The 25615-nt window shown below is 39.3% G+C and overlaps 1 non-coding gene across 1 annotated transcript; it reads left to right on the top strand.

Annotated features, from left to right (window-relative positions):
• The first annotated feature begins 17976 nt into the window (after positions 1–17976).
• Positions 17977–18084, top strand: LOC112719154 (small nucleolar RNA R71). Its single transcript, XR_003161468.1, has one exon. It is a non-coding gene; the product is annotated as a small nucleolar RNA R71 (small nucleolar RNA).
• The last annotated feature ends 7531 nt before the right edge of the window (positions 18085–25615 follow it).

Below are 25615 nucleotides of genomic sequence, written 5' to 3'. Positions count from 1 at the left end.
GGGTTCAATCATTAATGAATTCTTATCTACATTTGAATCCTCTCCCATTGGACTTGACATGGAGATGAAAGCAGAGGGAGCACAACCTCCCATGCCCTTGTGAGTAATGAAGAAGAGATTGAATTAGAAGAAAGCTACCAAGAGGAAGAGGTTGATATTGAAGAAGCTTGCAAAGAGGTGGTAGTTGTCAAAGAAGAACACAAAGGAGTGGAGCTTGCAAGTTCATTAGAAACCCCTCCCCCTAAGTTGCCATCATCCTTCACAACATTCAAGTGGGTAAAATTCATATCCCTTAGCTTTCTAATTCCACTTGAATATGGGCTACTGGAGACGGATGGTCAACTTAGAGCTCTTTGGGGCATTAAGAGTAAGAGGAAGATGGTCAGTGGTAATAATTGTCCTACAAGGTTCATTATGGTTGGAAGCTTTAAGTTTAAACGCAAAGGTTGGTGTAGAGCTCAAATGAATGGGTCTAGGAAGTTGTTTGGCCGCTTTAGTGAGAATTTAGATTGCTTGCTACCCGGATGGAATCATAATGATCAACAAGAAGACGGGTGTAAAAGGAAGGTTTGGGACCCCGGAATTCAGTCCAGCAATCAACACTCTTGGGGCCTTGTTACTTGCTTCAACTTGCTTGAAGGCTCTTTACGCCTAATTTGGGATCCCGGAGGCTATTGGAAGTACAAATATTGGTGAGGATTCCTGGATTAGTACAAGCATAAGCCACCATGACAAGGAGCTCGCCAAATGTCCAACTTAAGGACTTTAACTAAAAGTGCTAGGTGGGAGACAACCCACCATGGTACGATCGTTCCTTTTTTAGTTTTAATTTTAGTCTGTTTTGTTTGATTTTGAGTTTTGATTGAACATGGAATCATGCATAACATTCATATTAGCACTGCATTCTGCATTTTGAATATTTAAAAAAAACGCCACGACGCGACAGCGTCGCTGACGCGTCCGCGTCAAATGTGCGTTGGGAAGAAAACAAAATTGAACAGAGAGTCACGCGAAAGCGTGGCTAGAGGCGTGCCTTTGGCACAAATTGATCTACGTGACCGCATCGCTGACGCGTCTGCGTCATGTGAGAAAAATGCCTCACACGCGTCCGTGTCACCCACGCGAACGCGTGGCCTTGTAAAATCGACGTAAACGGGTATATGGCAGCAAGTTGTGATGGAGTGGGGCTGGAACGGTGCTAGAAGCACAAGCCTTACCACACGAACGCGTGCCCCACGCGTCCGCGTCATTTTCAAAATATAGCCATTCACGCGATCGCGTCAACCACGCGAACGCGTCACCCCAGATTTTTGGCAAAAAATGCATTTAAACAGAGAGTTGTGCGTACGCGAGGCTGCTCTCGCGCCACTAGCACAAATCAAGTCATGCGTCCGCGTGTCCCACGCGTTCGTGTCACTTGAAAACACTGCACACCACGCGACCGCGTCACTGACGCATCCACCTCACAAGCGGCGCACAGCTTATCCAAGTCACCGCCAACTATCTTCTCTTTTCTTTCCCAAATCTAAATCTTTTCTTTCCCTTCTTTTTCTTTTTTCTTTCTTTTTCTTTTAATTGGTGTTGGAAATTTATCTGGGTCATTATTTTGCTTTTGGATTATTAAGGAATTGTTTGACAATTATATATTACTTTTTATAGGGTTGCTTGCATGTTCAATTTAATACTTTCAATAACTTATTTACCATGCATGCTAAGTGTTTGTGAAAAAGCCCATATGGCATCACACACTACTTTTCTGTTATCCTACTTTCATGCCTATTTTTCACAAAACCCTTCTTATATTTTATTAATTATTTATAATTGTCCATACAAACATATTGTTAGTTTGAAAGGCTTGGTAATCTAACTTGGACATTGAATGCTTGATCTATACTACTCATGTCTTTGCCGGTATGCCAATAAATATCTTGTATTTAACTGTCATCACATGCACTTGCTATATTTCCATTGGTGACTTTTCACATGCAGTCATGACCATGTGTTAACGTCATTCTTTTTTACTGTGCATTGATTACCACCTTTCCCGTTCTCTTCCTTGCTATAACCCTTAGCTTTAATAGTTACTTTCTTTTTCCTTTTTCAGGATGGCCACCAAGAAGGGTAGAGAGAAAGCTACTCCCAAACCACCGGCAAGGAAAGGAACAAAAAGAGCACCAGCTGAGGAACTACAACCCCCATCCACTTGCACATCTTAGCATGCACCGAGGACGGTGCAATCTTTAAGTGTGGGGAGGTCGATACCGATCTCCGTGGGTTAGTTACTTCTTTTTTTTCAACACAAATGTTAATTTGTTAATTGTTGCATTTGCATGTTTGTTTGATTTTATGCATTTAGTTACTACTTGATTGAAGTACTATTTTCTTTTTCAAGAAATTTTTACAGTATTTCACTAATTTAAATTGAAAATTTATTTTTTTAAATTTGTTTGAAGTTGTATTTGGAACATAGTTTAAAAAGCTAAGAACACACAACCCGTACGATTTTGAGCCTAGTTATATGGTTACACTATTTAACCATAAATATTTTATTCTTGTCTGTTTTCTTCTCTATAATTGCAATCTTTGCTTTGTTCCATTCTATATGTCCATTATTTAGTGTATTTACATGCTTGCATATGATTGAGTCTATTATTTGTTTTTGCTCACTTATCCCAAATAAGCCTACCCTTTTATGTCACCCTTGTTAGCCACTTTGAGCTTTTTAATCCCCTTCTATTTTATAACCACATTACTAGCCTTAAGCAGAAAAACAAAATAAAAATCCCAAGTTGAATCCTTGGTTAGCTTAAGATAGATATTGTGTATAATTTAAGTGTGGAGAATTTTATGGGAACATGGGATGATAGAAAAAAAGTAGGGAATTAAATTGAATAAGTTATTTGAAAATTTGGGAAGCATGCTCATGTGAAATCAAAATAATTAAATTACCATGTGCATTGATAAAAAAAGAAAAAAAAATAATAATGAAGTAATTAAATAAGGGGATACAAAAAAATATATTACCCCAAATGCAAAATAAAAAGAATCAATGCACATGGGACAAAATTCAAAAAATAAGTTTGATACATGAGCATGTAATACAAAAGTGGGAAAAATTTGGGTAGCTAGGTAAAGCATTTTAAATTATATAAAGTATGTATATGTTAGGTGAGATCTTAGACTAATCAAGGATTCACTTTGTTAGCTCACTTAGCCTTGTATATACATCCTTACCTTTACCTCAGCCCCATTACAACCTTGAAAATACCTCATGATGTTTGTATTGGTATACTAAATATTTGTTGATTGGTTAGCTAAAGAACAAAGTTTAGAAAGCATGATTAGAGAAGATTAGAGTGAATTACCCCAAACACTTGAAAGTTAGAGTGATATACACTACAGGTAAGGGTTCAATGCTTGATTCTATGTTCCCTGCTTTCATGAGCTATCTTCTTACAAGTTTACTTGTCTTTCATTGTATAATTTGAATTAATGGAATTTGATTCATATTTGTCTTGGAGAACTTATTTACTTTTAACCAAGTAGGTAGAAACATTTTGCATGTAGTTGCATTCACATAGATAGGCTGCATTGCATACTCTCTATCATTCCTCTTCACTCCTTTATAGCTTCTCTTGAGCTTAGCATGAGGACATGCTAATGTTTAAGTGTGGAGAGGTTGATAAACCACTATTTTGTGATTTATCTTGTGCTCAATTGAGTGATTTTATCAATTCTTCGCCCACTTATTCATATGAATTTGCATGGTTTTACAATTCCTTCCTTATGATATGATATATGTGAAAACATGTTTCCTGTGCTTTAGAAATATTAAATTTAAATATCCTTTATTACCATTCGATGTCGTGATCTGTGTATTGAGTACTTTCAGGCTTTACAGGGCAGGAATGACTTAGAGGATGGAAAGGAAGCATGCAAAAGTGGAAGGAATACAAGAAGTTGAAGAAATTGCTAAGCTGTCCAGCCTGACCTCTTCGCATTCAAACAGTCATAACTTGAGCTACAGAGGTCCAAATGATACGGTTCTAGTTGCATTGGAAATCTAACGTTCAGGGCTTCAATTTGATACATAATTTGCTATAGTGGCCATACAGCAATACGACTCACACGCCTGAATCACGCGGATGTGTCGTTCTGCAGAAATTCCAGCAACCTGCACGTGTTTGAATTCGGTCCCAGCAAATTCTGGGCTATTTCTGGCCCAATTTCAAGCCCAGAAAACACAGATTAAAGGCTGCAAGGTGGAGGAGTGAAGGGAAGATGACTCATATTTCACTTTTCATAATTTAGATGTAGTTTTTAGAGAGAGATGTTCTCTCCTCTCTCTTAGGATTAGGATTGGCGTTAGTATTTTTGCTAGTAAAGAATTTATAAAAATATTCGCGTTGTAGATATAGCTTCTAAACTAACAGAAATTCCTTCGTACAAAAGTTTTGGTTGTCACAAGTAATAAACCCCTAAATAAATTGATAACCGAAGTATTTAAACCTCGGGTCGTCTTCTCAATGAATTGCAGGGAGGTATGTTCTTATTATTGGTTATGAGTTTGTAAATTGGGGGTTTTAAGAATGAGGAACAATTATGATGAATGACAAGTAAAATAAATAATTGACTGTAAAATAAACTCTTGGCAAGGTTTGAGAACTGAAAGTCCTGTCCTAGTTATCCTTATCAATTGTGATGAGAATTGGATTTTTCTCCCATTTTGTTAACCTTTAACTATGAAGGTAAGTCAAGTGAATGAATTAATTCGAATCCTCAAGTCCCAGTCTTTCATTGGGAAAAGTTAGAGTTATTGGATCTCGAATCAATTCTTGAAGAATTCCAATTTTCAGTTAACAATGAGTTTGATAACTCAAGAGTTACCAATTAATCAACCAAAGCCAAAAGGTAGAAAAATCTAAATTATTTATATCATAAATAAGAGAAACAAATCATAAATCTGAAATACCTCAATTGCATTAATAAAATAAAATCAATCCAAATATGAAGAGTCATAAGCCAAATAAGCAACATCAATAATCAACAATTAAGAGAAGTCGAAATAAAAAGATATTGATCCTGATAAAAAAGATGAGATAAAAATATTCCTAAGTTCTAAAAATCCTAATCCTAATCCTAAGAGAGAGGAGAGAACCTCTCTCTCTAAAAACTACATCTAAACTAAAATTATGAATTATGAGAGCATAATCATGAATGGATGCATTCTCCCACTTTATAGCCTCTAATCTGTGTTCTTTGGGCCAAACACTAGGTCAGAAATAGCCCAGAAGTCACTTCCAGCGCTTTCTGGTCCATACAGGTCGCGGCCAAGTGACGCGGAGGCGTCATCCATGCGTCCGCGCGGATTGCTATTCGCAGATGCGACGCGGGCGCGTCATTCACATGGGCGCATCATTCACGCGTACGCGTCGCCTAACTTTGGGGCAGCTATGGCAAATTATATATCAAATTGAAGCCCGGACGTTAGCTTTCCAACACAACTGGAACCGCGTCCTTTGGACCTCTGTAGCTAAAGTTATAGCCGTTTGAGTGCGAAGAGGTCAGGCTGGACAGCTTAGCAATTCCTCCAACTTCTTGTATTCCTTCCACTTTTGCATGCTTCCTTTCCAATTTAATTTATGAACTTTTCCATGTTAGAATTGATATCTTCATTTAATATAATTTGAGGTATTTCAGAATTATGATTGCTTTCTTTTACTTATATAAATAATTTAGATTTTTCCCTTTTGGCTTTGGTTGAGTCATTGGAGACACTTGAGTTATCAAACTCATTGTTGACTGAAAATTGGAATTCTTCAAGAATTAATTCAAGTTCCAATAACTCTAGCCTTTCCCAAGGAAAGTCTAGGACCTGAGGAATCAAAATCAATTCATCCACTTAACTTACCTTCATAGTTAGATGCTAACAAAGTGGGAGAAAAATCCAATTCTCATCACCATTGATAAGGATAACTAGGATGGGAATTCCAATTCTCATACCTTGCCAAGAGCTTTATTAGTTATTATTTTAACGACTTGTTATTTTACATTACTTGTTCCTTATTTTAAACACCCCAAAAACATAACTTTTCCATAACCAATAATAAATCATACTTCCCTGTAATTCCTTGAGAAGACGACCCGAGGTTTAAATACTTCGGTTATCAATTTCAAAGGAGTTTATTACTTGTGACAACCAAAATTTTTGTACGAAAGGATTTTCTGTTGGTTTAGAAACTATACTTACAACGCGATTATTTTTATATTTCTTTACCGATAGAAAACCCGTTCATCACCCATCTTTGCATGCACTGAAGACGGTGCAATCTTTAAGTGCGGGGAGGTCGATACCGACTTCCTTGGGTTAGTTACTTTCTTTTCAAGACCAATTTTTATTCTTCTTTATAGTTAGTGCTTGCATTTGCATGTTTGATTGCATGCTTGTTAGACTTTGTGCATATTTTACTGCTATTTGGTTGAAGTGATATTTTCTTTTCCAATACACTATTTTATATCATTTCACTAATTTAAATCAAAATTTTTGTTAAAATTATTTGAATATTTTTAATTTGGAACATGGTTTTAGAGCTCGAACACACTAAACCAGTGAGATTTTGAGCCTACTTGATTGGTTGCCTTTTATCAACCAATGTTTTATTTTGGTGTGTGTTTCTCTCTCTAAAATTGTGATCTATATCTTGCTTGATTCTATATTTCCATGTTTTAATGTATGCATACAATTATATGATTGAGGCCTTGTTTCACTATAGCTCACATATCCATATGGCCTTACCCTATCATTACCCTTGCAACCAATATTGAGCCTATATTACCCCTTTTGTTCTTTATTATAGCACATCATTAAATCTAGGCATAAAATAATAATTGTCCCTAATCTGAATCTTTGATTAGCTTAGACTAGTGAGGTGCACATGAATTAAGTGTGGAGAAATTGAATTGGGGGACTACATGTTTAGGAGGTTGGGTACTTTATATGCTCATATGAAAATGTGAAAATAATTTGAGCACTTGTTCATGCAACATAAATCACATGCATTAATTCACTGAAAAAAAAAGAAAAAAATAATGAGAAATAAGAAAAAAAAAGAGCAAATAAATAAAAAGGGGACAAAATGCCCCAATGCAAATAAGTGAACTAATGCATATGACTTGTACTTATAAAATATCAAGGTGCATGAATTTCTGGAAAAATAGTTAATGGATGGCTAGGTTTTGCATTGTAATATCTTGGAATGTCTTAGGTTAGGTGAGAATTTTAGGTTGATCAAAGATTTGGATTTTAGTCCACTTAACCAAATACATTCCTACCTTGGCTCTAACACAATTACAACCCTTGAAAAGACCTCTTGATATGTATATTGCTGCATTAAATTGTGTTGATTGGTAGAAGAAAAGCAAGCCTTAGAGAGCAAGATTAGTAGAGAACCGAGAGACTCGACCCTCAAACACTAGAGTGATTAGAGTGTATACACTTCCAGTGAGGGTTTGATGCTCGACTCTATGTTCCTGGCTTTCATGAGCTTTCTTCTTGCAAGTTTACTTGTATCTTATTGCGTGATTTGAATTAGTGGAATTTATTTATGTTTGTCTTGGGGAGTATGTTTACTTTTAACCAAGTAGGCAGAAACATTTTAGCATATAGTTGCATTCATATAGATAGGTTCCATTTCATGCATTCTACCATTTTGCTTTCACTCTTTATAGCTTCTCTTGAGCTTAGCATGACGACATGCTAATTTTTAAGTGTGCGGAGATTCATAAACTGCTATTTTATGGTTTATCTTGTACTTAACGGTAGATTTTACCCATTATTCTCACACTTATTCATAGAAATCGCATGTTTTACATTTTCCTTCCTAATTTTGTGTTATGATTGAAAACATGTTTCTTTGGCCTTAAATTTGCTAATCTTAATCCTCTCTGATTACCATTCGATGCCTTGATATGTGTGTTAAGTGATTTCAAGATTTATAGGGCAAGAAATGGCTTAGAGGATGGAAAGGAAGCATGCAAAAGTGGAAGGAATACAAGAAATTAAAGAAATTGCAAAGCTGTAAAGCCTAACCTCTTCGTATTAAATCGATCATAACTTGAGCTATGGAGGTCTAAATGAGGCGGTTTTAGTTGCGTTGGAAAGCTAACATCTAGGGCTTCAAAATGATATGTAATTTGCGATAGTTGCCTTGCTGTTAAGCAATGCGTACGCATGGATAGTGCGGCAGACAAGCGACGCATATGTGTGGGACGCGTATGCGTGACAGAGTCACATGTTGTACGTATCAGAAAATGCTGGGGGTGATTTCTAGGCTGATTTGGACCCAGTTTCAAGCCCGAAAATACAGATTAGAGGCTGCAGAGTGGAGGAATCAATGAGACACTTCTCATTATTCACACTTTTGGTTTTAGATGTAGTTTTCTAGCGAGAGAGGCTCTATCCTCTCTCTAGGTTTTAGGTCTTTGTTTCTCTTCTACTTTTATTTGCTCTAGCATTCTAATTTATTTATTTTCCTTGTTGATTACTTTACGTTTCCAATTTAGTTTATGAATTCTCATGTTAGATATGATTTTCCTTTTAATGCAATTTGAGGTATTTCATGTTTATTGCTTCTTCCTTTATTTGTTATCATTGATCTTGCAATTATTGGTTTTAGATCTTACATTCTCTTATTACTTTTCTATGCTTTTATTTTGTGCCCACCAAGTGTTTGATATAATGCTTCGTTGGATTTTTAATTAGCTTCTTATGTTCTTAGCTTAGATTGAGTAATTGGAGACTCTTGAATTGTCAAAGTCACTTGTTGGTTGGTGATTGAAACTTTCTAGTTGATTTGAATTCCACTAAAGCTAGTCTTTCCTAAGAAGTTGACTAAGACTTGAGGAATCAAATTGATTTATCCACTTGACTTTCCTTCATAGTTAGAGGTTAACTAAGTGAAAGCAAAAGGCAATTACCATCACAATTGATAATGACAATTAGGATAGGACTTCTAATTATCAATCCATGCTAAGAATTTTTCTTAGTTTTGGTTTATTTTATTATCATTTTACATTTCTTGTTCAACATTTAAAAACCCCAAAAATTTACTTTTCCATAACCAATTATAAGTACACCTCCCTGCAATTCCTTGAGAGACGACCCGAGGTTTAATACTTCGGTTAATTTTATTGGGTTTGCTTAAGTGACAAACAAATTAAATTTGATTGAGGTTTAATTGTCGGTTTAGATCTATACTTACAACACGATTAATTTTGTGAAAATTCTTTACCGACATTTTTCCCCCATCAAGCACCATTCCACGCGTATGCGTCACCTACGCGTACTGATGACTTGCATCATTTACCCTTTTTACCTATGCAAAAAAACTATAAAAAGAGCACATATTCGTTATTTCAATGCAATTTCATGAGCTAATTGATGAATATTATGGTATATTGCTTTGAAATGGGTTAGTGCTGAATTTCAGGTGAAAAGTGCAACAAAAAGGGAAGAAAAACAACAAAATAGAGCTGGGCGTGTGAAACTGGTGTGCCACTTGGAGCAAACGTCATGCAAATACATGGGCATGGTACGCCAGTATCTGGGCATGGCACGCTGGTACAGTTTTCTAGAGAGCAATGCTAGAAGCCACAGGAGAACGTGGCACGCCAGGACCATTAACCATCACTTGGGCGTGCCACTTGAAGACCCAGGCGTGGCATGCCAATGATAGAGAAGGCCAAGTAAAGCTGGGCATGCCACTTGATGTCGAAAGCGTGGCACGCCAGCTCTCAATCATCACTTGGGCATGCCACTTGAAGACCCAGGCGTGCCATGCCAATGCTAGAGATGGCCAAGTAAAGCTGCACGTGCCACTTGATGTAGAAAGCGTGGCACGCCAGCCCGAAACCATCATTTGGGCGTCCCACTTGAAGACCCAGGCGTGGCACGCCAAGATTTAAAGAAGGCCAAGTAAAGCTGGGCGTGCCACTTGATATCGAAGGCGTGGCACGCCATCCCTCAACCATCACTTGGGCGTGCCACTTGAAGACCCAGGCGTGGCACATCAATGCTAGAAAAGGGCAAGAAGAGCTGGGCGTGCCACCTGAGATCGAAGGCGTGGCACGCCAGGCTCTCATCCTCACTTAGGCATGCCACTTGGATGCCAAGGCATGGCACGCCAACCCTCATTGATCATCTGGGTATGCCACTTGATTTTTGGGCGTGGCATGTCAGCTACTGGAGTATAAAAAACACTGAGCGTGGCACGCCAGCTCTATTTTCCAGAAAAGGGAGTGACGCACATACAATGGGTGTGGCATGCCAGACCCCGGACGTGCTATGCTAGTTTAACATTCCAGAAAGGAGAAGAGGAAGACAAAGGCCTAGGCGTGCCACTTGGGATCGAAGGCGTGGCATGCCAGGCTAACAAAGACCCAACAAAGGCCTGGGCGTGCCACTTGGGCTCGAAGGCGTGGCACACTAGGCTAACCAAAAGCTTGAAAAGACCCTGAGCGTGCCACTTGGGATCGAAGGCTTGGCACGCCAGGTATATCAACACATGGGGGCGTGCCACTTGAGAGCTGCGTGGTGCGCCAAGCAAAATTAGAGGCTGGGCGTGGCACGCCGCTCAAGCGCCTATCACACTCCAAGCTGGAAGGTCATGTTTATTGGGTTTTCTTTCCCTCCAATTGTAATTTTCTTTTCCTCTTTTGTATTTTCTTTATTCCAGCACTATGAGTAGAATAAATAACCCCTGAGAGTATTGAGAAAGGGGTTGGGTAGTAGTTTGTTAAAGTGGATTTAGATTTACTTTCACATCATCTCTTTCATCTCTTGTACTTTTCTTTAAGCTATGAGTAGCTAAATTCCCTCTATTTGAGAGAGGGAGCTCTGTTGTACTTGATGGATTAATGATAGTGAATTTCTTCTTCTCTTCATCTTCTCTTTGATTTGCTAGAAGGAATTTCATTTTAATGCTAGTGTTCAATCATCTTGAGAAAGAGGTTGAATGAAAAATGGGTTTCATGGGAACCTTGGAAAAGGAAACATGAAACCATGCTTGAAATCCCTTCTCACATATGAGTAGATATGGGTTTTGTTGATTGGATATGGTGACATATAATCCACCGTCTATTCTAGATCTACAAGGATGTGTGCTATAATCAGAGACCAAGCATATCTCTCTTCAAGAGCAATTAGACCAAGGAATTGGCTGATTATCAAGATTTGAGAGATTGAGTCACCAAGGGATTGGGGCTCAATCAATCATGATTGCCAAGAGGTCAATGAGTTGCATGATTGAAGATGAGATGAGCTGGATTTAATCCAAAAAGAACAATATCTCCCAATCTCAATGAACTCCCCTATTATTATCCTCCACACTCTTTATAGCTTTCTTTACTATTCTGTCAATCCCCATTCCCATTTACAATTAAGATATTTATGATTCTGCACTTTACATTATTGCCATTTCCTTTTATGCACTTTACTGCTTCTCTTTATCTTTGAGTCATTTACTTTCCTGCTCCTTTACAATTTTATAATTATTACAATTCTTCAATCATACTCTATATTGCTCAGCTTGACTAATTCACCAATTAATTAGAATTGCTCAAATCTACCAATCTATGTGGATACGATCTCACTCCACTGTGGGTTATTACTTGACGATAATTTTGGTGCACTTGCCAAAAGAACAGGTTCATAATCAAAATTTTGAGGGTAGTGAATTCCGTTCGTCAAGTTTTATGGCACCGTTGCTGGGGATTGGTTTGAATTTGACAATTACTAAATTGATTGGGGAGCTAGATTAAGCATTTTAATTACCTTGTTAATTCCTTTTCAATTTTTTTCTTCTTTCTTATTTTATTTTGTTTTTGCTTTAATCATTTTAGTTACTCATTATTCATATTGCCAGTCTTCTTACTGCCATATTAACTGTTTGATTAATTACATCAACCAAGCTAACCACTAACTTCAACAAGAATTTTCACTTCACTTGTCCTCTGCTGGCTATTTGTTGAATGTATGACAGGTAGAAGGGGAGAAACTTCATCCTCCTTCAATAGTAAACCTGAGAGGACCTTCTTTAGATTAAGGAGGGAAGCAAAAAGCAAAGGCATAATTGGAGAGGAAGTAGTGGAGGAAGATCTAGAAGCGATTATGGAGGAAGAGGTGCATAACCATGTTGGAGAGGAAGCTGGCAATCATGTTGGGCAAGAGAGGAGAGTCTTAGGCTCATACATCAACCCAAATCCAGGAAACTGTGGCAGTAGCATTCTGAAGCCAACAATCCATGCTAACAACTTTGAGTTGAAACCTCAACTCATCACACTTGTCTAGAATGATTGTTCATATGGAGGGGGTGCCTAAGAGGACCCAAACCAACATCTCACTACATTCTTGAGGATATGCGACACTGTAAAATCCAATGGTGTACACCCTGATACCTACAAGCTACTCTTGTTCCCTTTTTCACTCAGAAATAAGGCAGCAAAATGGTTGGAGGCATTTCCCAAGGAAAGCTTGACCACTTAGGATGAAGCAGTAAACAAGTTTTTAGCAAGATTCTACCACCACAAAGAGTCAATAGATTGAGAAATGAGGTGTAAACCTTCAGACAGCAAGATGGTGAAACACTTTATGAGACCTGAGAGAGGTTCAGAGACTTGACAAGGAAGTGCCCTCCGGATATGTTCAACGAATCGGTTCAACTACACATCTTCTATGAAGGGCTATCATAAGAAGCAAAGAACGTTGTGGACCACTCTTCAAGGGGTTCACCCAACAAGAAGAAAACCATCGAAGAAGCCATAGATGTCATTGAGACTGTAGCCAAAAATGAATACTTCTATGCTTCAGAAAGAGCTGAAAAGAGAGGAGTGCTGGAACTCAACTCTATGGATGCCTTCTTAGCTCAAAATAAGGCAATTGCAGCATAATTAGCAGCCTTAACAAAGAAGGTTGAGGCAAGCCAAGTCTCAGTTGTCCAAGCTCAAGCACCACTACAAGAAGAAGATGCACCAGAAGCTGAATGTGAATGGGAGTAGGAAAACTATGTGAACAACCCATCTAGACCACCATATGATCCAAACTCTAAGACATACAACCCAGGTTGGAAGAAGCACCCAAATTTTGGGTTGGGAAACCAACAAGACCACAAACCATATCGCCCTAATCATCACAATAACCACAACCCCAACCACCAATCAAGCAACAACAGACCCTACCATAACTCATAAAACACATCATATCACCCCAAACAGCAAACACACAACAGCCTCCACCAAGATACATCAACCCCCCACCCTGCAACCATGTGAAACTGGTGCGCGAAATTGTGAACAATACTTTTCACAACTCTCATAATCCCCCGGTCATGAACCCCAAAAACTTGGTGTTCAATACCATGGCATTACACAACTTCGCACAACTAACCAGCAAGTGCACTGGGTCGTCCAAGTAATAAACCTTACGCGAGTAAGGGTCGATCCCACGGAGATTGTTAGTATTGAAGCAAGCTATGGTCATCTTGTAAATCTTAGTCAGGCAAACTGAAATAGTAATGGTGATGAACGAAAATAACACAAAGGTAAAGATAGAGATACTTATGTAATTCATTGGTAGGAACTTCAGATAAGCGCATGAAGATGCCTTCCCTTCCGTCTCTCTGCTTTCCTACTGTCTTCATCCAATCCTTCTTATTCCTTTCCATGGCAAGCTTGTGTAGGGTTTCACCGTTGTCAATGGCTACCTCCCATCCTCTCAGTGAAAGCGATTGCATATGCTCTGTCACAGCATAGCGGAATTCATCTGTCGGTTCTCAATCAGGCCGGAATAGAATCCAGTGATTCTTTTGCGTCTGTCACTAACGCCCCGCCCTCAGGAGTTTGAAGCACGTCACAGTCATTCAATCATTGAATCCTACTCAGAATACCACAGACAAGGTTAGACCTTCCGGATTCTCTTGAATGCTGCCATCAGTTCTCGCCTATACCAGAAAATCCACTTCGAGTGCAGGGAGGTCAGAATCCAATAGCATCTGCAGTCCTTTTCAGTCTCTGAATCAGATTTTTGCTCAGGTCCCTCAATTTCAGCCAGAAAATACCTGAAATCACAGAAAAACACACAAACTCATAGTAAAGTCCAGAAAAGTGAATTTTAACTAAAAACTAATAAAAATGTACTAAAAACTCAACTCAAACTACTAAAAACATACTAAAAACAATGCCAAAAAGCGTACAAATTATCCGCTCATCACAACCCCAAACTTAAATTGTTGCTTGTCCCCAAGCAACTGAAAATCAAACAAGATAAAAAGAAGAGAATATACTATAGACTCCAAATTATCAATGAAACTTAGCTCCAAATTAGATGAGTGGGACTAGTAGCTTTTTGCCTCCGAACAGTTTTGGCATCTCACTTTATCCTTTGAAATTCAGAATGATTGGCTTCTTTAGGAACTCATAATCTAGATAGTGTCATTGATTCTCCTAGTTAAGTATGATGATTCTTGAACATAGCTACTTATTGAGTCTTGGTTGTGGCCCAAAGCACTCTGTCTTCCAGTATTACCACCGGATACATTCATGCCACAGACACATAATTGGGTGAACCTTTTCAGGTTGTGACTCAGCTTTGCTAAAGTCCCCAATTAGAGGTGTCCAGGGTTCTTAAGCACACTCTTATTGCCTTGGATCACAACTTTATTCCTTCTTTTTCTTTCTTTTTCTTTCTTTTTCTCTTTCCCCCCCTTTTTTTTTCGCTTCCTTCCCCATTTTTTTTTGTATTCACTGCTTTTTCTTGCTTCAAGAATCATTTGTATGATTTTTCAGATCCTCAGTAACATGTCTCCTTTTTCATCATTCTTTCAAGAGCCAACAATTTTAACATTCATGAACCACAAATTCAAAAGACATATGCACTGTTTAAGCATACATTCAGAAAACAAAAGTATTGCCACCACATCAAACTAATTAAGCCAGTTTTAAAGATGAATTTGAAATCCTGTACTTCTTGTTCTTTTGTGATAAAAACAGTTTTCATTTAAGAAAGGTGATGGATTCATATAACTTTTTGGCATAGACACTAAGACACTAATGATCACAAGACACAAACATGGATAAACATAAGCATAAAATTCGAAAAACAGAAGAATAAATAACAAGGAAATCAAGGAACGGGTCCACCTTAGTGATGGCGGCTCTTTCTTGCTCTTGAAGATCCTATGGAGTGCTTGAGCTCCTCAATGTCTCTTCCTTGTCTTTGTTGCTTCTCCCTCATGATTCTTTGATCTTCTCTAATCTCATGAAGGATGATGGATTGTTCTTGATGCTCCACCCTTAGTTGTCCCATGTTGGAACTCAATTCTCCTAGGGAGGTGTTTAGTTGCTCCCAATAGTCTTGTGGAGGAAAGTGCATCCCTTGAGGTATCTCAGGGATCTCATGATGAGAGGGGTCTCTTGTTTGCTCCATCTTTTTTTTTCTTAGTGATGGGCTTGAGGTCATGCCTTCTCAGTTGAACCGGCTTTGGATGCCATAAATGGTTATGGAAAAACAAAAAGCAATGCTTTTACCACACCAAACTTAAAAGGTTTGCTCGTCCTCGAGCAAAAGAAGAAAGAAGAGAGTAGAAGAAGAGGAAAATGGAGGATATGGAGGAGGTTGTGTGGTTCGGTCAAAAGGGGGAAGAAGTAGTGTTTAGGGTGTGAGTGGTGAAGAGAAAGATGGGTTTTGATGGGTGAAGGGTGTTTGGGGAAGAGGTATTGAGGTGATTGGTAAATGGGTGAAGAAGAGAGAGAGAGTGGTGGGGTTGGTGGGGATCCTGTGGGGTCCACAGATCCTGTGGTGTCAAGAAAAAGTCATTCCTGCACCAAATGGCACTCAAAATCACGTTTTGAGCCATTTCTGGCGTTAAACGCCGGGCTGGTGCCCCTTTCTGGCGTTTAACGCCAGGTTCTTGCCCTTTTCTGGTGTTTAACACCAGTCTGGTGCCCCTTTCTGGCGTTAAACGCCCAGAATGGTGCCAGACTGGGCGTTAAACGCCCAACTGCTAGCCTCACTAGCGTTTAAACGCCAGTGAATTCTTCCTCCAGGGTGTGCTGTTTTTCTTCCTGTTTTTCATTCTGTTTTTGCTTTTTCAATTGATTTTGTGACTTCTTATGATCATCAACCTACAAAAACATAAAATAACAAAAGAAAATAGTTAACTATAAAACATTGGGTTGCCTCCCAACAAGCGCTTCTTTAATGTCATTAGCTTGACAGAGGACTCTCATGGAGCCTCAGAACTGCTCAGAACCGTGTTGGAACCTCCCAACACCAAACTTAGAGTTTGAATGTGGGGGTTCAACACCAAACTTAGAGTTTGGCTGTGGCCTCCCAACACCAAACTTAGAGTTTGACTGTGGGGGCTCTGTTTGGCTCTGTTTTGAGAGAAGCTCTTCATGCTTCCTCTCCATGATGATAGAGGGATATCCTTGGGCCTTAAACACCAAGGATTCTTCATTCACTTGAATGATCAATTCTCCTCTATCAACATCAATTACAGCCTTTGCTGTGGCTAGGAAGGGTCTGCCAAGGATAATGGGTTCATCCATGCACTTCCCAGTCTCTAGGACTATGAAATCAGTAGGGATGTAATGGTCTTCAACCTTTACCAGAACATCCTCTACAAGTCCATAGGCTTGTTTTCTTGAGTTGTCTGCCATCTCTAGTGAGATTTTTGCAGCTTGCACCTCAAAGATCCCTAATTTCTCCATTACAGAGAGGGGCATGAGGTTCACACTTGATCCTAAGTCACACAAGGCCTTCTTGAAGGTCATGGTGCCTATGGTACAAGGTATAGAAAACTTCCCAGGATCCTGTCTCTTTTGAGGCAGTTTCTGCCTAGACAAGTCATCCAGTTCCTTGGTGAGCAAAGGGGATTCATCCTCCCAAGTCTCATTTCCAAATAACTTGTCATTCAGCTTCATGATTGCTCCAAGGTATTTGGCAACTTGCTCCTCAGTGACATACTCATCCTCTTCAGAGGAAGAATACTCATCAGAGCTCATGAATGGCAGAAGTAAGTCCAGTGGAATCTCTATGGTCTCATTTTGAGCCTCAGATTCCCATGGTTCCTCATTGGGGAACTCACTGGAGGCCAGTGGACGCCCAGTGAGGTCTCCCTCAGTGGCGTTCACTGCCTCTTCTTCCTCCCAGAATTCGGCCATGTTGATGGCCTTGCACTCTCCTTTTGGATTTTCTTCAGTATTGCTTGGGAGAGTACTAGGAGGGAGTTCAGTAATTTTCTTGCTCAGCTGACCCACTTGTCCTTCCAAATTCCTAATGGAGGACCTAGTTTCAGTCATGAAACTTTGAGTGGTTTTGATTAGATCAGAGACCATGGTTGCTAAGTCAGAGGTATTCTGCTTAGAACTCTCTGTCTGTTGCTGAGAAGATGATGGAAAAGGCTTGCTATTGCTAAACCTGTTTCTTCCACCATTATTGTTATTGAAACCTTGTTGAGGTCTCTGTTGATCCTTCCATGAAAGATTTAGATGATTCCTCCATGAAGGATTATAGGTGTTTCCATAGGGTTCTCCCATGTAATTCACCTCTTCTATTGAAGGGTTCTCAGGATCATAAGCTTCTTCCTTAGATGAAGCTTCCTTAGTACTGCTTGGTGCATTTTGCATTCCAGACAGACTTTGAGAAATCATATTGACTTGTTGAGTCAATATTTTGTTCTGAGCCAATATGGCATTCAGAGTGTCAATCTCAAGAACTCCTTTCTTCTGACTAGTCCCATTGTTCACAGGATTTCTTTCAGAAGTGTACATGAATTGGTTATTTGCAACCATTTCAATCAGTTCTTGAGCCTCAGTAGGCGTCTTCTTCAGATGAAGAGATCCTCCAGCAGAGCTATCCAAAGACATCTTGGATAGTTCAGAGAGACCATCATAGAAAATACCTATGATGCTCCATTCAGAAAGCATGTCAGAAGGACATTTTCTGATTAATTGTTTGTAGCTTTCCCAAGCTTCATAGAGGGATTCACCATCCTTCTGTCTGAAGGTTTGGACTTCCACCCTAAGCTTACTCAATTTTTGAGGTGGAAAGAACTTTGCCAAGAAGGCATTGACCAGCTTTTCCCAAGAGTCCAGGCTTTCTTTAGGTTGAGAGTCCAACCATATTCTAGCTCTGTCTCTTACAGCAAAAGGGAATAGCATCAGTCTATAGACCTCAGGGTCAACCCCATTAGTCTTGACTGTGTCACAGATTTGCAAGAATTCAGCTAAAAACTGATGAGGATCTTCCAATGGAAGTCCATGGAACTTGCAATTCTGTTGCATTAGAGAAACTAATTGAGGCTTAAGCTCAAAGTTGTTTGCTCTAATGGCAGGGATAGAGATTCTTCTCCCATAGAAATCGGGAGTAGGTGCAGTAAAGTCACCCAGCACCTTCCTTGCATTGTTGTTGTTTTCGGCTGCCATGGCTTCTTCTTCCTTGAAAATTTCTGTTAGGTCCTCAACTATGAACGTGTGCCTGACAACCACCTCCGTTTATAGAGATTTGTGCTTTAGCTTCTCTTAGCTTTCGCTTCAAGGTCCTTTCAGGCTCAGGGTTAGCTTCAACAAGAATGCCTTTGTCTCTGCTCCTGCTCATATGAAAGAGAAGAGAACAAGAAAATATGGAATCCTCTATGTCACAGTATAGAGATTCCTTGAGGTGTCAGAGGAAGAAAAATGGAAGACAGAGGTAGAAAATTCGAACTTATCAAAGAAGATGGAGTTCGAATTTTGCATTAAGGAATAGTGTTAGTCCATAAATAGAAGGATGTGAGAAGAAGGGAAGTAATTTTCGAAAATTTAAGTAAAAGATTTTGAAAACATTTTGAAAAACACTTAATTGATTTTCGAAAATAAGAGTGGAAAAGAAATCAAGTGATTTTTGAAAAAGATTTTGAGATTAGAAATTAAAAAGATTTGATTGAAAACTTATTTTGAAAAAGATGTGATTAAAAAGATATGATTTGAAAACAATTTTAAAAGATATGATTTGAAAACAATTTGAAAAGATATGATTTTAAAAATTAATGACTTGCCTAACAAGAAAAGATATGATTCAAACATAAAACCTTCCTCAACAGAAAAGGCAAAAAATGTTCAATCAAATCATTAATTGTTAGTAAGTATCTTTGAAAAAGGAAAGAAATTGATTTTGAAAACATTTGATTGAAAAGATTTGATTTGAAAAAGATTTGATTTTGAAAAACTTTGAAAACTTGAAAAAAAAATGATTTGAAAACAAAATCCTCCCCCTTGTGCCATCCTGGTGTTAAATGCCCAGAATGGTGCACATTCTGGCGTTTAACGCCCAATGCACTACCTTTTTGGGCGTTAAACGCCCAACCAGGCACCCTGGCTGGCGTTTAAATGCCAGTCTGTCCTTCTTCACTGGGCGTTTTGAACGCCCAGCGTTTTCTGTGCAATTCCTCTGCTGTATGTTCTGAATCTTCAATTCTCTGTATTATTGACTTGAGAAGACACAAATTAAAAATATTTTTGGATTTTTTTTTAATAATCAAAATGCAACTAAATTCAAATAACAATGCATGCAAGACACCAAACTTAGCAGTTTGTATACTACTGACACTAACAGGATGAAAATGCATATGAGACACACAAAACACTCAAGTCAATTGAATTCAAAGATCAGAGCACGAAAATTATCAAGAATCACTTGAAAATCCTTAATACATATGAATGAATGCATGCAATTGACACTAAACTTAAGATGAGACACTAGACTTAAACAATATTTTTGGATTTTATGATTTTGTAATTTTTTTTGTGTTTTTCGAAAATTAAGTGGAAAAAGATATCAAAGTTCTCAATGAGAATTCCAGGAATCATGCAATGTTAGTCTAAAGCTTTAGTCTAAAGGAATTAGACATGGCCGGCCAAGCTTCAGCAGGACATTGCATTCAAGAGCTAAATTGATGAAGATCAATCAGCTTTGGTGATAATAAGAGCATCACTTTGAAACACTAGAATTCATTCTTAAGAACTCTGAAGAAAAAAAAAATACCTAATCTAAGCAACAAGATGAACCGTCAGTTGTCCAAACTAGAACAATCCCCGGCAACGGCGCCAAAAACTTGGTGCGCGAAATTGTGAACAATACTTTTCACAACTCTCATAATCCCCCGGTCATGAACCCCAAAAACTTGGTGTTCAATACCATGGCATTACACAACTTCGCACAACTAACCAGCAAGTGCACTGGGTCGTCCAAGTAATAAACCTTACGCGAGTAAGGGTCGATCCCACGGAGATTGTTAGTATTGAAGCAAGCTATGGTCATCTTGTAAATCTTAGTCAGGCAAACTCAAATAGTAATGGTGATGAACGAAAATAACACAAAGGTAAATATAGAGATACTTATGTAATTCATTGGTAGGAACTTCAGATAAGCGCATGAAGATGCCTTCCCTTCCGTCTCTCTGCTTTCCTACTGTCTTCATCCAATCCTTCTTATTCCTTTCCATGGCAAGCTTGTGTAGGGTTTCACCGTTGTCAATGGCTACCTCCCATCCTCTCAGTGAAAGCGATTGCATATGCTCTGTCACAGCATAGCGGAATTCATCTGTCGGTTCTCAATCAGGCCGGAATAGAATCCATTGATTCTTTTGCGTCTGTCACTAACGCCCCGCCCTCAGGAGTTTGAAGCACGTCACAGTCATTCAATCCTTGAATCCTACTCAGAATACCACAGACAAGGTTAGACCTTCCGGATTCTCTTGAATGCTGCCATCAGTTCTCGCCTATACCACGAAGATTCCGATTAAAGAATCCAAGAGATATTCACTAGAGCCTTGATCACTTGTAGAACAAGAGTGGTTGTCAGTCACCTTGTTCATGGGTGAGAATGATGATGAGTGTCACGGATCATCACATTCATCAAGTTGAAGAACAAGTGATATCTTAGATAAAGAACAAGCGGAATTGAATGGAAGAACAATAGTAATTGCATTAATACTCGAGGTACAGCAGAGCTCCACACCTTAATCTATGGTATGTAGAAACTCCACCGTTAAAAATACATAAGAACAAAAGTGATCATTGGTTTCGGCCCCAGAGAGGGAACCAGAAGAACCAAGATGATAATACAATAGTAAAAGGTCCTATATATATAGAGAACTAGTAGCCTAGGATTTACAGAGATGAGTAAATGACATAAAAATCCACTTCCGGGCCCACTTGGTGTGTGTTTGGGCTGAGCATTGATGCATTTTCGTGTAGAGACTCTCCTTGGAGTTAAACGCCAGCTTTTATGCCAGTTTGGGCGTTTAACTCCCATTTTGATGCCAGTTCCGGCGTTTAACGCTGGAATTCCTGAGGGTGACTTTGAACGCCGGTTTGGACCATCAAATCTTGGGCAAAGTATGGACTATCATATATTGCTGGAAAGCCCAGGATGTCTGCTTTCCAACGCCGTTGAGAGCGCGCCAATTGGGCTTTTGTAGCTCCAGAAAATCGACTTCGAGTGAAGGGAGGTCAGAATCCAACAGCATCTGCAGTCCTTTTCAGTCTCTGAATCAGATTTTTGCTCAGGTCCCTCAATTTCAGCCAGAAAATACCTGAAATCACAGAAAAGCACACAAACTCATAGTAAAGTCCAGAAAAGTGAATTTTAACTAAAAACTAATAAAAATGTACTAAAAACTCAACTCAAACTACTAAAAACATACTAAAAACAATGCCAAAAAGCATACAAATTATCCGCTCATCAGAAACCAATAGCAGTTTCTCAAAATTAGAGGCAGCCATAGCACAATTGTCAACACAACTAACCGGAACTATCTCCACAATTCTGGAAAGACAGCTACAGGCTGATAGAAAGATAGATGCTAATCAGGAAGAGGTCAGATCCAACATAAAGATTAAGGGTTAGCGATTTCAAAGTTGGAGGCATAATTAGGGAGCTTATATAAGCAAATACCTATGTCCACACATACCTTTTCTAGTGACACCATGGTTAACCCAAGGGAAGAGTGCAAAGACATAACACTAAGGCCATACCTTTTCTATATATAATGCTTTAAGGCTCCCTCCCTTAAAAAGGTCGGCAGCTCGTTTTGTGTTAGCAGATAAAAGCATTATCACAGTGGTTGGAATTGCTGAAGATGTATTAGTGAGCATTAAGGTGTTCACATTTCCTATTGACTTTTATATCTTGGAGATGCCCCAAAATGACTCAGGAAGACCTTCGTCCATCCTGCTTGGTAGACCATTTTTGAAGACTTCAAAATTCAAGCTGGATGCCTTTTCGGGAACCTATTCCTTTGAGGTAGATGGCAGAACAGTAAGCTTCAATCTGGATGAAGCTATGAAGCATCCCCCAGAAGATCACTCCATATTCCAATGTGACCTCATTGATGAAATCATAGCAGTAACTCACCAGGAAGACATGGAAAGGAATCACATAGAACGAAATCCAAGTGTGGGGACAACCTATGAACATACTGAAGATTCATTACCATTTTCACCAGTCCCAGAAAACCCAGAACCAAACCATGAGCGAAAAATGGAATTAAAGCCTCTTTCTCCATACCTCAAGTATGCATACCTTGAGGACAAGCAGAAGTTTCCAGTTATCATTGCAAGGGAGCTCACTTCCCAACAAGAAGAACAACTGCTTAGTGTATTGAGGATGCATAAGAAAGCAATTGGATGGAGCTTGGCAGATATAGTAGGCATCATCCTTCAAGTTTGTGAACATAGAATATTTTTAGAGGAAGGAGCAAAGCCCGTCCATCAACCTATGAGAAGACTGAATCCCACCATCTTAGAAGTTGTCAAGAAGGAAGTAACCAGACTACTCGAAGCAGATATTATTTACCCCATTTCGGATAGTGAATGGGTTAGCCTAGTACAAGTGGTGCCCAAGAAGTCTGGAGTCACAACAATAAGAAATGAGCAAGGAGAACGTCTGATAACCAGAGTGCAGAACGCATGGAGAGTTTGCATTGACTACAGGCGTCTCAACCAGGCCACTCGCAAGGACCATTATCCTTTGCCATTCATTGATCAGATGCTTGATCGCCTGTCAGCTAAATCTCACTACTGCTTTCTTGATGGTTATACAGGTTATTTTCAAATCTATATAGCTCCTGAAGATCAGGAAAAGACTACTTTTACATGTATTTTTGGGACCTGTGCTTATAAAAGAATGCCCTTTGGCTTGTGCAATGCACCAGCCACTTTCCAAAGGTGTATGATGAGTCTTTTCTCTGATCTCATTGAGACTTGTATGGATGTTTTTATGGATGACTTTAGCGTTTATGGTGATTCATTTACCCTTTGCTTGTATAGTTTATCTAAGGTATTGGACATGTGTGTTAGTTTAAACCTTGTTTTAAATTTTGAAAAGTGTCATTTTATGGTAAAACAAGGTATTGTTCTAGGACATGTTGTCTCTGATACTGGTATCTCTGTGGACCCAGCAAAGGTGGATGTTATTTCTAGTTTACCTTACCCCTCCTCCTTAAAGGAAGTCCGTTCGTTCCTTGGCCATGCAGGTTTTTACAGGAGATTCATTAAGGACTTCAGTAAGGTAGCCCTACCCTTATCTAGACTACTGCAGAAAGACATTGAGTTCGAGTTCAGTGAGGATTGTAAACAAGCATTTGATAAGCTAAAGACCGCCTTGACTCAAGCTCCGATTGTGAGGGGACCAGACTGGAGTCAACCATTTGAAATCATGTGTGACGCCTCCAATCATGCAGTAGGAGCAGCACTGGCTCAACATGACGGTAACAACCCTTTTGTAATTGCTTATGCATCTAAGACTTTAGATGCTGCTCAATCTAATTACACTACTACTGAAAAAGAGCTCCTAGCTATTGTTTTTGCTCTGGATAAATTCCGAGCCTATTTACTTGGTACTAAGGTAGTAGTGTACTCAGATCATTTAGCTCTAAAATATTTATTAGCTAAAAAGGAGTCCAAACTAAGGCTAATACGTTGGATGCTATTACTGCAAGAATTTGATCTGGAAATTAAAGATAGGAGTGGTAACCAAAATTTAGTGGCTAACCACTTGAGTCGCCTTGAGCACATTAAAGATGACTCCATTCCTATCAATGATAATTTCCCATTTGATAGCTTACAGGCAGTATCTGATGTAGCCCCTTGGTATGCACCTGTAGCTAATTATCTAGTTAGCCATACTTTTCCTCCCAATTTTACTAAGCATCAGAGAGACAAGCTAAAAAGCGAGTCCAAATACTATGTATGGGATGACCCATATCTATGGAGGTGTGGTGCTGACTAGGTAACTAGACGGTGTATGCCTCAATCAGAATTCCAGTCTATTTTAGAGGCCTGCGACTCATCTGAGAGTGGAGGACATTTTGGCCCTCAACGAACTGCTAGAAAGGTTTTAGACTGCGGATTTTGGTGGCCTACTCTTTTTAAAGATGCTGCTAACCTTTGTAAATCTTGTCCTCCATGCCAAAGGTTTGGTAATATATCTCAGAGGGATGAAATGCCTCAACAAAACATGCTTTTCTGTGAAATTTTTGATGTTTGGGGCATTGACTTCATGGGTCCATTTCCAAATTCTAATGGCCACCTTTATATACTGTTAGCTGTGGATTATGTTTCTAAATGGGTGGAAGCAATTCTTACCCGTACTGATGATGCTAACACCGTTGTTTCCTTTGTTAGAAACCATATTATTTGTCACTTTGGATCACCACGAGCAATCGTGAGCGATCAAGGCACTCACTTTTGTAACAAGAGACTAACAGGTTTACTAAAGAGGCATGGGATAATTCATAAAGTATCAACAGCCTATCACCCCCGGACTAATGGGCAAGCAGAGGTGTCCAACAGAGAGATAAAGCGCATACTGCAAAAGGTAGTCAAGCCTCACAGAAAAGACTGGAGCACCAGGCTCTAAGACGCGCTTTGGGCATATCGGACAGCATACATTGGAATGAGTCCTTATCGCTTGGTTTATGGGAAGGCCTGTCACCTCCTAGTTACGTTGGAGCACAAAGCCTTCTGGGCAGTAAAAGAATGCAACATGGACTATGAGAGAGCCGGAGCTGAACGAAAGTTGCAACTGCAAGAATTAGAGATTCTTCGCCTAGAAGCTTATGAAAACTCCAGGCTATATAAAGAGAAAGTGAAGGTTGTGCATGACAAGAGCATTAAGAGAAGAGAATTCCAACCTGGGGACTTAGTCCTACTTTACAACTCCAGAATGCGGCTCATGCCAGGCAAGCTGAGATCCAGATGGGATGGTCCCTATCGAGTAGAGAGGGTGGAACCATACGGAGTCTTTCACTTGAGCCATCCTTCAAGCTCTGAACTTATCAAAGTCAATGGACATCGCTTGAAGTTATTCAATGGCAAAAAAATGGTGAAAAACCAGGAACTAGAGATCTTCCTCTTGGAAGATCCACCCACAGCAGAAGACGGAGCTAGTGGAGCGTCCAACTTAAGGACGTTAAAGTAAAGTGCTGGGTGGGAGACAACCCACCATTGTATGATCGATCCTTTCCCTCTCCTTACCTTTCTTCGTCTATAACTCTTCTCAGTATTAATGCCTATATTC

Source organism: Arachis hypogaea, chromosome 10 (assembly GCF_003086295.3).
Source record: "Arachis hypogaea cultivar Tifrunner chromosome 10, arahy.Tifrunner.gnm2.J5K5, whole genome shotgun sequence".
In the NCBI taxonomy this organism is placed as follows: domain Eukaryota; kingdom Viridiplantae; phylum Streptophyta; class Magnoliopsida; order Fabales; family Fabaceae; genus Arachis; species Arachis hypogaea.
Note: the sequence above shows the minus strand (reverse complement) of the source record. Positions and strands in the feature narration are given on the sequence as shown.